The 12038-nt window shown below is 34.9% G+C and overlaps 1 pseudogene; it reads right to left on the minus strand.

Annotated features, from left to right (window-relative positions):
- Window positions 1-10471: 10471 nt before the first annotated feature.
- On the minus strand, window positions 10472-11442 carry LOC143535857 (putative clathrin assembly protein At4g40080 pseudogene; annotated as a pseudogene).
- Between the last annotated feature and the right edge of the window lie 596 nt (window positions 11443-12038).

Raw genomic sequence — 12038 nt, forward strand, 5'->3', positions numbered from 1 at the left:
ATAGACTATAATTAATAGTTCTACTTAAACAAAAAATAAATCACCTTTGGGCATAATTAAAATTTATTTAAGTATATGTGCAAAACAATTGTAACACATCACCTTTGGGCAGAAGTGAGACAATTATTTTAATTATACACGGGCTAGTTTTGCTAAATAAAAAATGTAACAAATCACCTTTGGGCAGAAGTGAGACATTTGTATCATGTTTGGCAAAACTAACAAAAGCTTTTCAGTTATACTTGAATGATAGGGTAAATGTAACTCATCACCTTTGGGTAGAAGTGCTACATCAAAAGTACATTCAAGTTAAGCCTTTATGTTTTGTAAAATTTTATAATATTTAATGTTTACAAAACATTTAATTAGTTAATAGTGGAAAATGTTTAGTGTAAGGATTTTTAAGTTTCCGGTAGGACCTTATTTTGCGGAATTAGTTCTCGGAAATTTTGGGTTCCCGAGAATTGCCAGTTTCCGGCTTTTAGTGGGTTTTTCGGTATTTGGGTGTTTACATGATTTTATGGAGTTTTATGGAAAATGTTGATTCCGGTATTAGTGAGTTTTCGGGTTTATGGGTTATGACCCCAAACCATTTTAGAAACGCATAAACTCTTAGAACACATAAGCTATTTTAAGCCCATAATACATGATTTTTAAATAGCCCGTGAACCCGTAAACTGGTTTAAGCCCTTAACCCATGATCTTTATTAACTAAATTAATAATAATAAGATTTGGTTCAAATATTTTTAATGATTAACAATTATATTTGTTTCCTATTTTAAGGGGATTTAAATCTTTTAAGAAAATATTAAAAACTTCTAAGTTATCCAAGATTTGAAAAAATATTTCCCTAAATAATCATTAACAAATTTTAATCTAGATTTTGAACCAACATATGTATAATTTTCGATAATAATGATGAACACAAAGAACATCATCGAAAATTTTAGCAATTAAACATAAAAAAAACTTTGAATCGAAATCTTTAGACATGAAATTAACAGATTTTGAAAATATTAGAGTTTACTAAATATGAATTACAGCGATTTTAAATAGTTTCATGTATTGTTTTCATAATAGAACATGAAAAAATAAGAAACCTAAAAAATTAGGGTTTATCAAGTTTAAGTCCATGTCTTCTGATTCAATTCCAGATTTACGGAAAACATGAAGAACGGATTAATCAACATCACTCTGATGCCACATGTTGATCAGTTTTTCATGTAAGTAATATAAAACATGGTAAATATTAAACCTATGAACCTGTTACAGCATGAAGAGTGGTAACCGCAGCAGGGTATGATGTAGTCGACATGCTTGTCATCTTGATCGAGTTCCCCTTTAGGATGTATAGTTAAGGATGGTTAGTGTTCTTGAGAGGAACCCGGTTTAGAAGAGACATGAGACACATGATTTACTTATGTGTGTGAGATTAGGTTATGATGTTAATTTATTCTCTCTATATATACACCCAAGGGGAAACCCTTTATTAACTATTAAGAGTAATATGGCCCATCAACAATTACCAAGCAAATATGTAATAAGGTATAATTAATTATTTTGATCTATTATTATATAAATGATAATGATAGCCATATAAATAAATATATAAAATATATTTATTCTTACATCCCCTTTTATAAACCATATTGGCAGTTTTTTTTCTATTTCGATCTAAAGGGTTAATTATATCAAAACGTAAACTTAATTTTTTATTGATTTGAATTACATGTATCAAATTCTGACCTTTATTTTCCACTTAACGAACTTTTAGCGAGACATATGTATTGAATTATTGATTGGCGTAGCACTCAGAATTATTGATTGGCGTAGCACTCATTGGTTGTTAATGTGGCATTTTGCTAAACATGTCAAAATGTCAAATGTATGGTTTCTGAGAGCAGATCAATATAATTTATAATAACTAGAGGTTTGCCCTTCGTGCGCTGCGACGAGAACGCGTATGGATCTTGTTGTTAACAATGCTCGGGTGTTTGTAACAGTAGCAAATATATTTATTTCTTTTCACAATCAACACAGTACGCTCAATGATCAATAAATTATATAAAATCATCATAAAACATATCATTTCTTACGAAATCCATCACCTCTCCGACGAACCTAGGTTCATCATCATCTAGTTATTATGGCTAAGGAGGCTCAGATTTGTTCTCAAAAATATCATCATAGCCAACATACCAAAACTTAAAAAACTTATAATCATCAACATACACACATGGCAGCCGCCACTATAGACGGCCAAAGCCGCAGGCAACGGCTGGACAACACCTAGTCATATTCTCATCATCATCGGGTCATAGAAAATGGTTTAAACATCTCTCTAGAACCCAATATATTCTCAGATCCACCGCCGCTAGTAATCATCCACGGCAGCCGTGGAGTCACCGGAGAAGGAGTGCAAAGAAAGCAATAGGCGTCGCACAATCCGCCGCTACCACAGGCAGCCGGAGCCGCCGGCAACGGTGGGTCAACTCTCGTCTCTTTGTTTCCCTCTCTAAAGCCCACCATTCGCCCCTCTTTCTCTCTCTAGATAAACAACCATAGATCTGTAGTCGTCAACAATATAGACGAGAACCAAACGGCAATAGTTGCCGGTAAAGGTGGACCGGAGAGCTTTGATGTTTAGAGAGAGAAAATGGTTGACAAAAGTTTGAAGTGACAGATGAGAAAGAGAATGGAAAGCTTGTAAGGCTGAGGGGTGTGGGGGGCTCTAACGGGGGCGCGAGTGGGGGCTCCAGCCAATAATATTGTGACGTGTGGCAGAGAGAGAAACTGGATAAGGTGGGTGTTGGAGCCCCCGCTGGAGCCCCTGGCCCTGGTGTGGAGGGGCTCCAGCATGGGCTCCAGCGGATTTTTTTTTTTATTTTTTTATAAATATATTCAAAAAACGTATTATTAAAAAAACTCATAAATTATTAAAAAAACACACATTAAAAAAAACACATTAATATCTAAAAATAAAATAAAAATTAAAGTACTAAAAAAAACATTATTCTTATTATTCGGCTTGGTCTTCTTCGATCAACCTCTTTCGGATACGTTCCTTTTGCTTTTCCATCAGCATTTGATCGACCGGATTTAGGTTACTGAAGTCTCTTGTAAGGAAGTCCAAATCTCTCATTCGACTTTGGGTATTATATAGGAGTTTGGGATATTATATAAGGGTTTGTAAGGTGAAATTGTGTTTTGATATGGTTGAAATGGGAGTAATTTGGGGTATTATATAGAGGTTTTAAGGTTTTTTTTAAAAATCGGAGCTCCAACGGCTCTTTTGGGCGGGCCCAACGGCTCTTTCTCTCTCTTCTCCCGCGACCACACTCACGTCTGCCTGGATTTCCGCGCTCGCGCCCCGCTCGCGCCCCGGTGGTGTGGGGTTAGCGCCCCCAGGCGCGAGCGGAGGGGCTCTCGCGCCCAGGTTTGCACCCCACACCCCTCAGCCTAATAAGCAAGGAGAACGAGACACGTAACCTCAACTTGTACCATACGCATAAAAATAAAGAGCGGGCAAAATAAAGAGAGGGACTTGTACCATACGCATAAAAATGGCAATATGTAGAACAGTAGATCTTGTGAGAGGCTTTTAACTTTCAAATTAATATCTAACTATCTATATAATTGCCTACCATGAAATCCTACGTGTCGCTCTCAGGTTGCTCCCCACATTCTCTTGAGCCACCAGATTGCTTGATTTTTAAATGGTGGTTTCTCATGCATTTGACCCGAAATCATGGGTATGAGTCTTACCAAACCCAGATAGTGTTTGAATAGGTTATAACATCTCATTTATTTGTGAAACTTTTTCATAATCAAACAATAATTTTCGCGGGTCATGGGTCTCACCAAACCCGGATAACCCTTAAACGTATAACATCTCATTTATTTGTGAAATAACTCCTTTATCATCAAAGAATAATTTCCACGGGTTATGGGTCTTACCAAACCCTAATAGTCCTCAAATGGGTTATAAGATCTTATTTACTAATAAACACTTTCATCATCAAACCCTAATTGATCTCCTTTACATGTTCTCTATTGTTGGTCTATCATATCCATCGCCGATTCACTTCCGATACTATCCACCATGGTCAACTACATCAACGTCCCCTTTTTTATTAGACAAATATTTGTGTTCCTGTTTGTTCAAAAAATCAACATGCTCGTGTTCGTTTATGTTTGTTTGTTAAAAATCTAAAAAAACTTACACATATCAATTGAAAATACCCAAACGCTAAAAAATATAATAACAAACTAATATATATATGTATTAAATTAAAACAAAACTACATTGAAAAATAAAACAAATTATTATAAAATAGCAAAACGATTAGAAACAAAAACTTAAATAAACTCTAGTAACACGGAAGGATCAAACTAGTATATATATAATAGTTTACTACGGGATTAGAAGACAAATTTCAAGCTTGTGATGCTATTTTTATGGTTGTTATTATATATTATATTGTTCCCCTAAACTATAACCAACTTTTGAGAAGATCTTGACTCTTGAAAGTAATCAACGTACTTTTGATCACAGCCATTCAAACCCTCAAAATTCCTTGTAGAAGCAGTGGTTAATAGCAGTTCCGCACTCTCTCTCCTGCGGTGTGCAAGTTAGTTATGGTTTTCCCTCTCTAATTCAATCACAAGACATGAAAGTGAAACACCACCACCATGTTGGTTTCTTGCTCTCTGATCGTCGATTAAAAGGTAAATTACCTCATCGATTGTAGAGATTCAGTTTCAAGTAGCTTGGATATGTTATAATCTGGATCATTTACCATTCAAATTCGAAATTGCAGTTCGGGCCCGACTATTGAAATCCGACCGCAATGTCCTATATTTGACACGGTTGGACACTTGTACCAAGTCTAGATGCAACCTAATTCGTTTCCCTGGTGCGGTAATTTGTATGGGGTTATTTATCGATAATTTCTATGACACGGTCGGGTCCAACTATTGATGATTTGATATTAAGATTTACACGGTTATTAACTTTAATTTTTTTTTTCATAATTTTATCAGAATGTAAGGTCTGCAACACTAAATGAAGGAACTTGGGATACTTCTCATGTGGAACTGGTAATCCCATTTCATTGAATCATATTAAGTTACTTTTTGTTCAAAATTAAGATCAGTTTTGTTCATTATGGAACAATTTTACTATCTGGATTTTTATTTTGTATATAGGTGAATTTTGTTATTCAAGTTTAGATTTAACTTGCACATGATTATAGCATCCGTATGGATGGAGGTCTTTATTTTAAATTCATAAGGGTCTTCTTTGTCATATAATTATCTAAATGCATAACTCTACTGTGAGTTAGATTTAACTTGCTAGCTCATTCACACCATCTCAGTGGAGCTATATTTATGTTTTACAATTTTTAATTCAGTGATCTTATTTAACATGTTAATTACTTCTTTATTTCTCTCCCATGTACGCTTTTGTTACCCTTAATGTCAAATACCATAGTGGGTCATTAATCCAATACCTTATTAGTTATTACTATGATTTTTCTTTACTGTCAGATTTAGTTATTTGGACAACATAGCACTCAAGTTGTAATGGAATGTTCTGAGGCTGCACTAACAAGTTTTTGCAGTTCATTCACATCCAACAGTTTCTCATAGACATTAGAATTAAAAAGGTCATATTGAGGTAAGCCCTATGGATCATAGTTATTGACATGTAAAATCCAGTAATTTAATGTGGGTTTAATAATGTTGTATATATGCCATCAATAGGTGTATTGGAGACACGTTTGGTAATGTTTTAGTTCTGAGTTTAACAAAGATATCACAAATGAAATTCTGGAATCCTTTTGTTGCGTCTAATGGCGGGACACATTTTTATACTACTTGCATCTGTGTCCCTTCAATTCCACTCAGTTTATATCACAAAATAGTAATATGCAGGAGTCTTTATACTATCTTTGACTTTTGAGTGGTCAACCTGATAGGTCATTCAATGGAGGTTATCCGTAATGTTGTTTTGTATAATCTGCCTCAACCAGCAGCTGAAAGTAAAAGGTGATGCCCAATATAATGTTCCATTCTCAATACTAATGAATGTTAAAAATCTCTCAAATCTAACATCATGGGTGATTTCTCAATTCAGAGCTCCTATAATGTATAAAAATGGAGTTGCAACACTATTGTCAATTCAAGATACCAAACCTATCTTGACAACTGGAGGAACTGCAATTTACTCACGAAATTTGACACCAAATGGAGAGTTGCATGTTGGGTTTGGCCCTTTGGAAGCAAAGTAGTTATGGGATACAACAATAGAGAGTTTCTAGAGGAGTGTTCTCACTACATAGACTAATAAACTGAGCTTTCTAACTGGCAAGGAGTTGCATGTTTCCGAGACTCTATATAAGCCGAGGGAGCAAACAAGGGAGAATATTACGGGGTTAGAACGAGTTATTTTTTTTGTCGTAAATACTATTTTGTTTTTTAATGAAAAGAAAGATAGTTTTGCTATGACTATAAACCACCCGGCCACCGGACGAGTATAAAACTAGTTAAACATTGTTAGTGTTAAAAAGTCCAAAAGTGATAAGCCAACAATAAGTCAACAAAGTACAAGGGGTGTATTTGTCAATTCAGAACACTCGTGTAAGTGATTTTATGGTTTGGTTTGAAGATGAAAAAGTTTCCAATCTTGGAGGGCTATTTTTGACAAAAAGAAACTCCATTTGTTAACAGACCGTTAACCCGTTTAACTTGGGGATTTAGAGTTTATAAGCGAGTTTTGTACAATTAGATGAATTAGTTCTTTTATTCGTTTCCTTTTTCATCTGTAATCTTTTCGATCTTGATTTCAATAATAATCGTTTAGTTTTTATTATTTGATTGTCAATTTCATTGGTGTTTTTTAAATACTTTAATAGGTAATAAACAAAACCTAAAAACAAAGCAGTCAATACATGTATATATTTAACTTTGAAACCATTAATTTGCATATTTTTACAATATCAAAACATCTAAGCCATCAGATCGTCTAATGGCTAATGTCATCAACTTCTAACCTCTATTCCTCATTACCTATAAAACAGTTTATAAAATATGTCAGCAACAAATGTTGGTGTAATTATTGACCCTAAAATATTTTATATACTTAATTGTTCCCCACAGGTATCCTGTTACCCAACCCGTCATGGCGAAAGAAATAATCAAGTTCTGAAATTCCGAATTACCATAATAAACTCAAGCTCAACTTGAAACCACTCAGCAAACACCGTAGCATTCGAGTACTTAGCAACTACCAATATACATAAGACCATTCCCCACGCGGGTATAACTTGGATTCAGCCCGTCATGGCGGAGGAACGACCAAGCGTCGTGAGGTGTGCCCAAGGCATACCTACATATATAAGGATTCATACAAACGTATACGATAGCCTGAGAGCTAGCAAATACCTTCTTTTTTATAAATTTTAGGGATACATAATCCAATGTAAATATTTATTCATATAAATCGTTTAAAGAGTTGTAAAAGTTTGAGCATATTCATCTTTGTTATGATTAGTATTTCCACTGAATTATGTTTGTGAGTTACCTCGGACCTATAGTACAAGAATAACATTATATAAATATCTAGATTAATGATAAGCTTCAGACCTTTAGTTTGTGTTGCATAGATTAACCTTGATAAATCATTTGTTTGTATATTTCGATCTTTGGCCTTTTTATTTATTTACCAAGTATATACGCTACGTTTCTTCTTCATGAAGAAACGAAGAAGAAACGTCTATGTTAAGTTTCTTCATCAAGAAGAAATACCAATTTGACTTTACCCTTTATATATAAAACTTTATGTTTCTTAATTAATAAGAAACATTATTTTGACTATAACCTTTAAATATGAAAAACTATTTTTATACTTAAATTTTGGTCAAAGTATAAGCTATACCTCTTACTATGGTCAAAGCCATATTAATAAAACAATTAATTGAAACCCCTACATTACTGGTACTTAGAGTTGGATGCCTAAGGTTGAACGAGCCGCACTCTTATTATAGTCGCTGTCCCGATCACCTGCAACAGAACGTAGAATATTCCAATAATATTTTTCCCATTTGTACCATTTTTTCCAAACATTTGGAGGTGGTCGATTCTTTGCATCAAAGTATGTTTTGGGTTGTTTTTTTGTCACTTTCCCAAACCCCATACTCATCAGCAAATATATCATTCGTGTGAAGAGAAAAAGAAAATTTGTTTGTGCGTTGATGTTTAGTTAGACTAATGTTTTGGTGATAGTTTTTGTCTTTTGTTATAGTGGGGCTTAAATTGTCAGAACTTCGTGAATCAAGATTTGAGCATGTTTCGCGGTGTTGTGTGTATATGTTTTAGAAAGTGTGTTTGGGATGCTTTGAGCAGAACCCGGATGCTCCCCCTCCTTATAGGAAAATTTCACAATCCTCGCGTATCGCGATTACTTATGTATGTGGTTGTCGCGTAACGCGATGACTCAGCTTTACCGAGTGCTACCACGTTGCGACACGTGGCCTGTCACGTTGTACCACGTGGTTCGCCACGTGTCACTGTTTACTTAACGAGTTTATCGCATATCGCAATGGCTAAAAGGTATGACCATCGCGTAGTGCGACATTGCCCAAATCTTGGTTTTTGTGAGACTCCATCGCGTATCGCGATGGACTTATCTTTTGTCCATCGCGTAGAACGATGAGTTTAGAAATTCAGATTTTCACTTTTGGTCTTTCTACTTTCATAAGTTGACAATTTTGGCCCAAAAGTTTCAAAATGTTACACAAATCCCCCATTTTCGTTTACATCACATCACAACAGGGTTACCAACCATAGTTGTTGCCACATGGTCGCCACTGTCACATTCACCATTTTAGCCGTTATCCAACGCCTCCACCACCTTCGTCTCCCTCACACCCAGGGGCGGATTCAGTATTGATTCAGGGGGAGCGTATGCACCCCCTCAAATTCGTATTTTCTTCTATAAACTTCTACTTTATTAGGTTAAAAGACCCCAAGTGCCCCATCCGTGTTTTTTAGTGCCCCAAACCCAACTTTTCGAGCCAACTTTTCAAACGCAAATGTAGTTTTTCTTTAACAAAATAACAATTAAGTTTAGATTGTTAAATTGTCTAACCACTTCATCAATTAGTTATTAATATAGTGATATATTTTGTTAGTTTAATCGGACCATTATAAAAATTAGACCAAAATATGATAGTATTTTGAGTATCATTTCTTTTTTATAATTCTACACTATTTTACTTTAAATTTTTTTATTTGTACATAAGAGCAATTTGTGTCGTAACAATTATGCAAAGGTTTTTATCAACTGTGATATGTATTTTGTTATTGTGTTTTGGAAAAATTTTATTGCTTACATTTCTATACGTGGTTTATTTAATTTAATTTCATTTGACCTGACCCATTTTGGTTTGACCCGTTTTAGTTTGGCATGACCCGTTCTATGTTGACCGTTTTTGCACCCACTAGCAAAATTTCCTGGATCCGCCACTGATCACACCACCATGCACAAACATATCCACCACCGTCGTTGCCACCTTGGCCGCCATTATTATGTCCACCACCATCGATAACACCACTACAACCATTGTGTCATTAACACTATTGTTTGAACCACCATACGTCATAAAACCAAATACAATATGTGAATCCGTTATGATACATTTTTTTTAAACAATTCGGTTCATGACAAACACATTTTTTTGCTAATGTTTTTTTTACCTAAAATCAAGATTGTGTTTTTGGAAACATGTTTTATCCAAAACTAATTTTGATTTTTTTTTCATTTTGCAATAACAATTAACGTAGGATCATAGCCAATTGGGCACTACTCAACACAAATATAAAATTGTCTTTTTTGTGACGTATCAACTATCAAGTGGAAAAGGTGAAAAACTAAGTCCAAAATTTTGAGCTTAACTTTTATTTAAAAAAATGATTAATGACTTTCGGCAACCCGCCATAGAAAAATTTATTATTAATTAGGATGATTAATAAAACTTTCCAACCTACTTCATTATTTCTGCATCCAAACACGACCACGAAACCATTTTCTTTTAGTAATACTTTATTTATCCATTTTCTTTTATTTTATATGCAACCCAAAAAAACTATTGACAGATATCAATTTCATATAAACTTCTTAATACGAGAGGCAATATTTAAATTAGTCCTAACTCCTTATTACGAAGATATATTAACTCGAAATAATTCTCTTTTGCATAATTAATTTCACTTGCAAATTTAAAAAAACTAAAGGAAGAAAATAAACAAATCTTTCACTAGATTGACACTTGCAAGACTATTGCCACATGGATCTGTACCCCCTTTAGCCACGTCACCAAAAACAACATACGCTAAAAGTCAAACAACAATCAAACACCAAACTAGTGCAGTCTCTAGAATCTCATTCATTCAGATTAAGAACACTGAGTCACTTGTTCTTGCAACTCGGTAACCAAACTGAGTCGACTCAAAACTTAACCATCCCAATTTTATTATTCAATTCTTCAATCATTTCCCAAAGGGTCTCAACCGATGTCTTTTTCATGGGAAATAATTGTAACAACTTCTCTTCACAAAATATTAACCTATCCAAACCAGAAGCCAACTCAACCGAGTCATTGTAACTCAGTAATTCAACCCGTTCTTTAAACTCAATAACTCGGACCAAAATCTCGTTCACCATCATTAAATAATCACTTGCTAACAACTCCATAACACAATGAATCAACCTTCCTTTTTCCACTAACAAAGTATCCGGAACTTTGCATATTTCTTCGATCACAACAACCAACAATCCAAACTCGTTAATCAAATTCGAGTTCATATAAGAAACCAACATGTCTTGTTGTTTCTCTTTCTCTAGTAACGTGACAAACTTCATGTTTTTCGAAGTGAAAATAACCGTTTCGATATATAGAGCGTACCAGCGGACGTAAACTGATAACACCCACGTGGTGTTGGTTGAGTGGTCACTGAAACTAGAGAGTTTAAGGTTGTTACGGCCGTTGGTGGATATAGTGAGTTGGTCTTTTAATATAAAGGGGCCGTGTTTGATGATGTGGTGGATTGTGTATAGGCATTTTATTGCCACGTAGGCGTTGCGAGTGCGGTGAAGGCGGTTGGTTAAGGAGTGGATTATGATGGAAGCGGTGGCGCGTGAGCTGTCACCACCGATGGTTAATAGGGTGGTTAGGTGGTGGGTGGGTGGTGGGGTGGATGGTGAGTGGGTGGTGGTGCGGAGGACGGCGGTGTGAAGGTGTGAAGTGTTTGGTTTTGATAAGAGAGTGAGTTTTGTAAGTGTGAGTTTGTCTTTGATGATGCCGATGATGATATTAATATTATTATTCCTCATGTTGTCTGTTATGTAAGATGGTGGTGATCAAATGATCAATGACCATCCATTTTAATGAAGTTGAAGAAACTTAAAGAGGTTTGAGGATTTGACCGTTTGGTGAAACTTGGGTGTGATGATGGTGTTTGAAGAAAGTTTTATTGAAAGACGAGATGGTTGATTTGTTTAAAGTTAAAAGGGAAAGTTTTCCTTTGAGACGAATTTTAAATATCGGATGGAATGGACTGATGTCAAATAATTGATAGTTTAATAGGAGAGGGCTAAGACAGGTTAAAGTTAATAATATGGGTCATTAGTGGTCCATCAAATTAGCCGAGATGTGATTAAGAAAACCGATTGTGGTGTCAATTGGTGATAGGTAAGGAACTTACAAAACTGCTTAGGGAAATTGTTATTGGCAATTTCTAATCAAAGCTTTGGATTGAAGGCAAGTAACTTGACGAGTAAGGCACATGTTATATATAAATCCTGATACTTCCTAATATATTTAGGTTTAGATTGTTAGGATTATTTTAATTAATTTATCTATTGTTTATGAACCCAATTTAGATACAAACATGTTTAGGTTAGTGTTGAAACCCTAGTTGAACCGGATCTGATTGTGTGTGAGTTCGATGATGGGTTTTAGTGAGAATGATGATC

Source organism: Bidens hawaiensis, unplaced genomic scaffold (genome assembly GCF_021521415.1).
Source record: "Bidens hawaiensis isolate Kalapana, Puna unplaced genomic scaffold, B.hawaiensis_p1.1 tig00010669_1, whole genome shotgun sequence".
Taxonomy (NCBI): Eukaryota; Viridiplantae; Streptophyta; class Magnoliopsida; order Asterales; family Asteraceae; genus Bidens; species Bidens hawaiensis.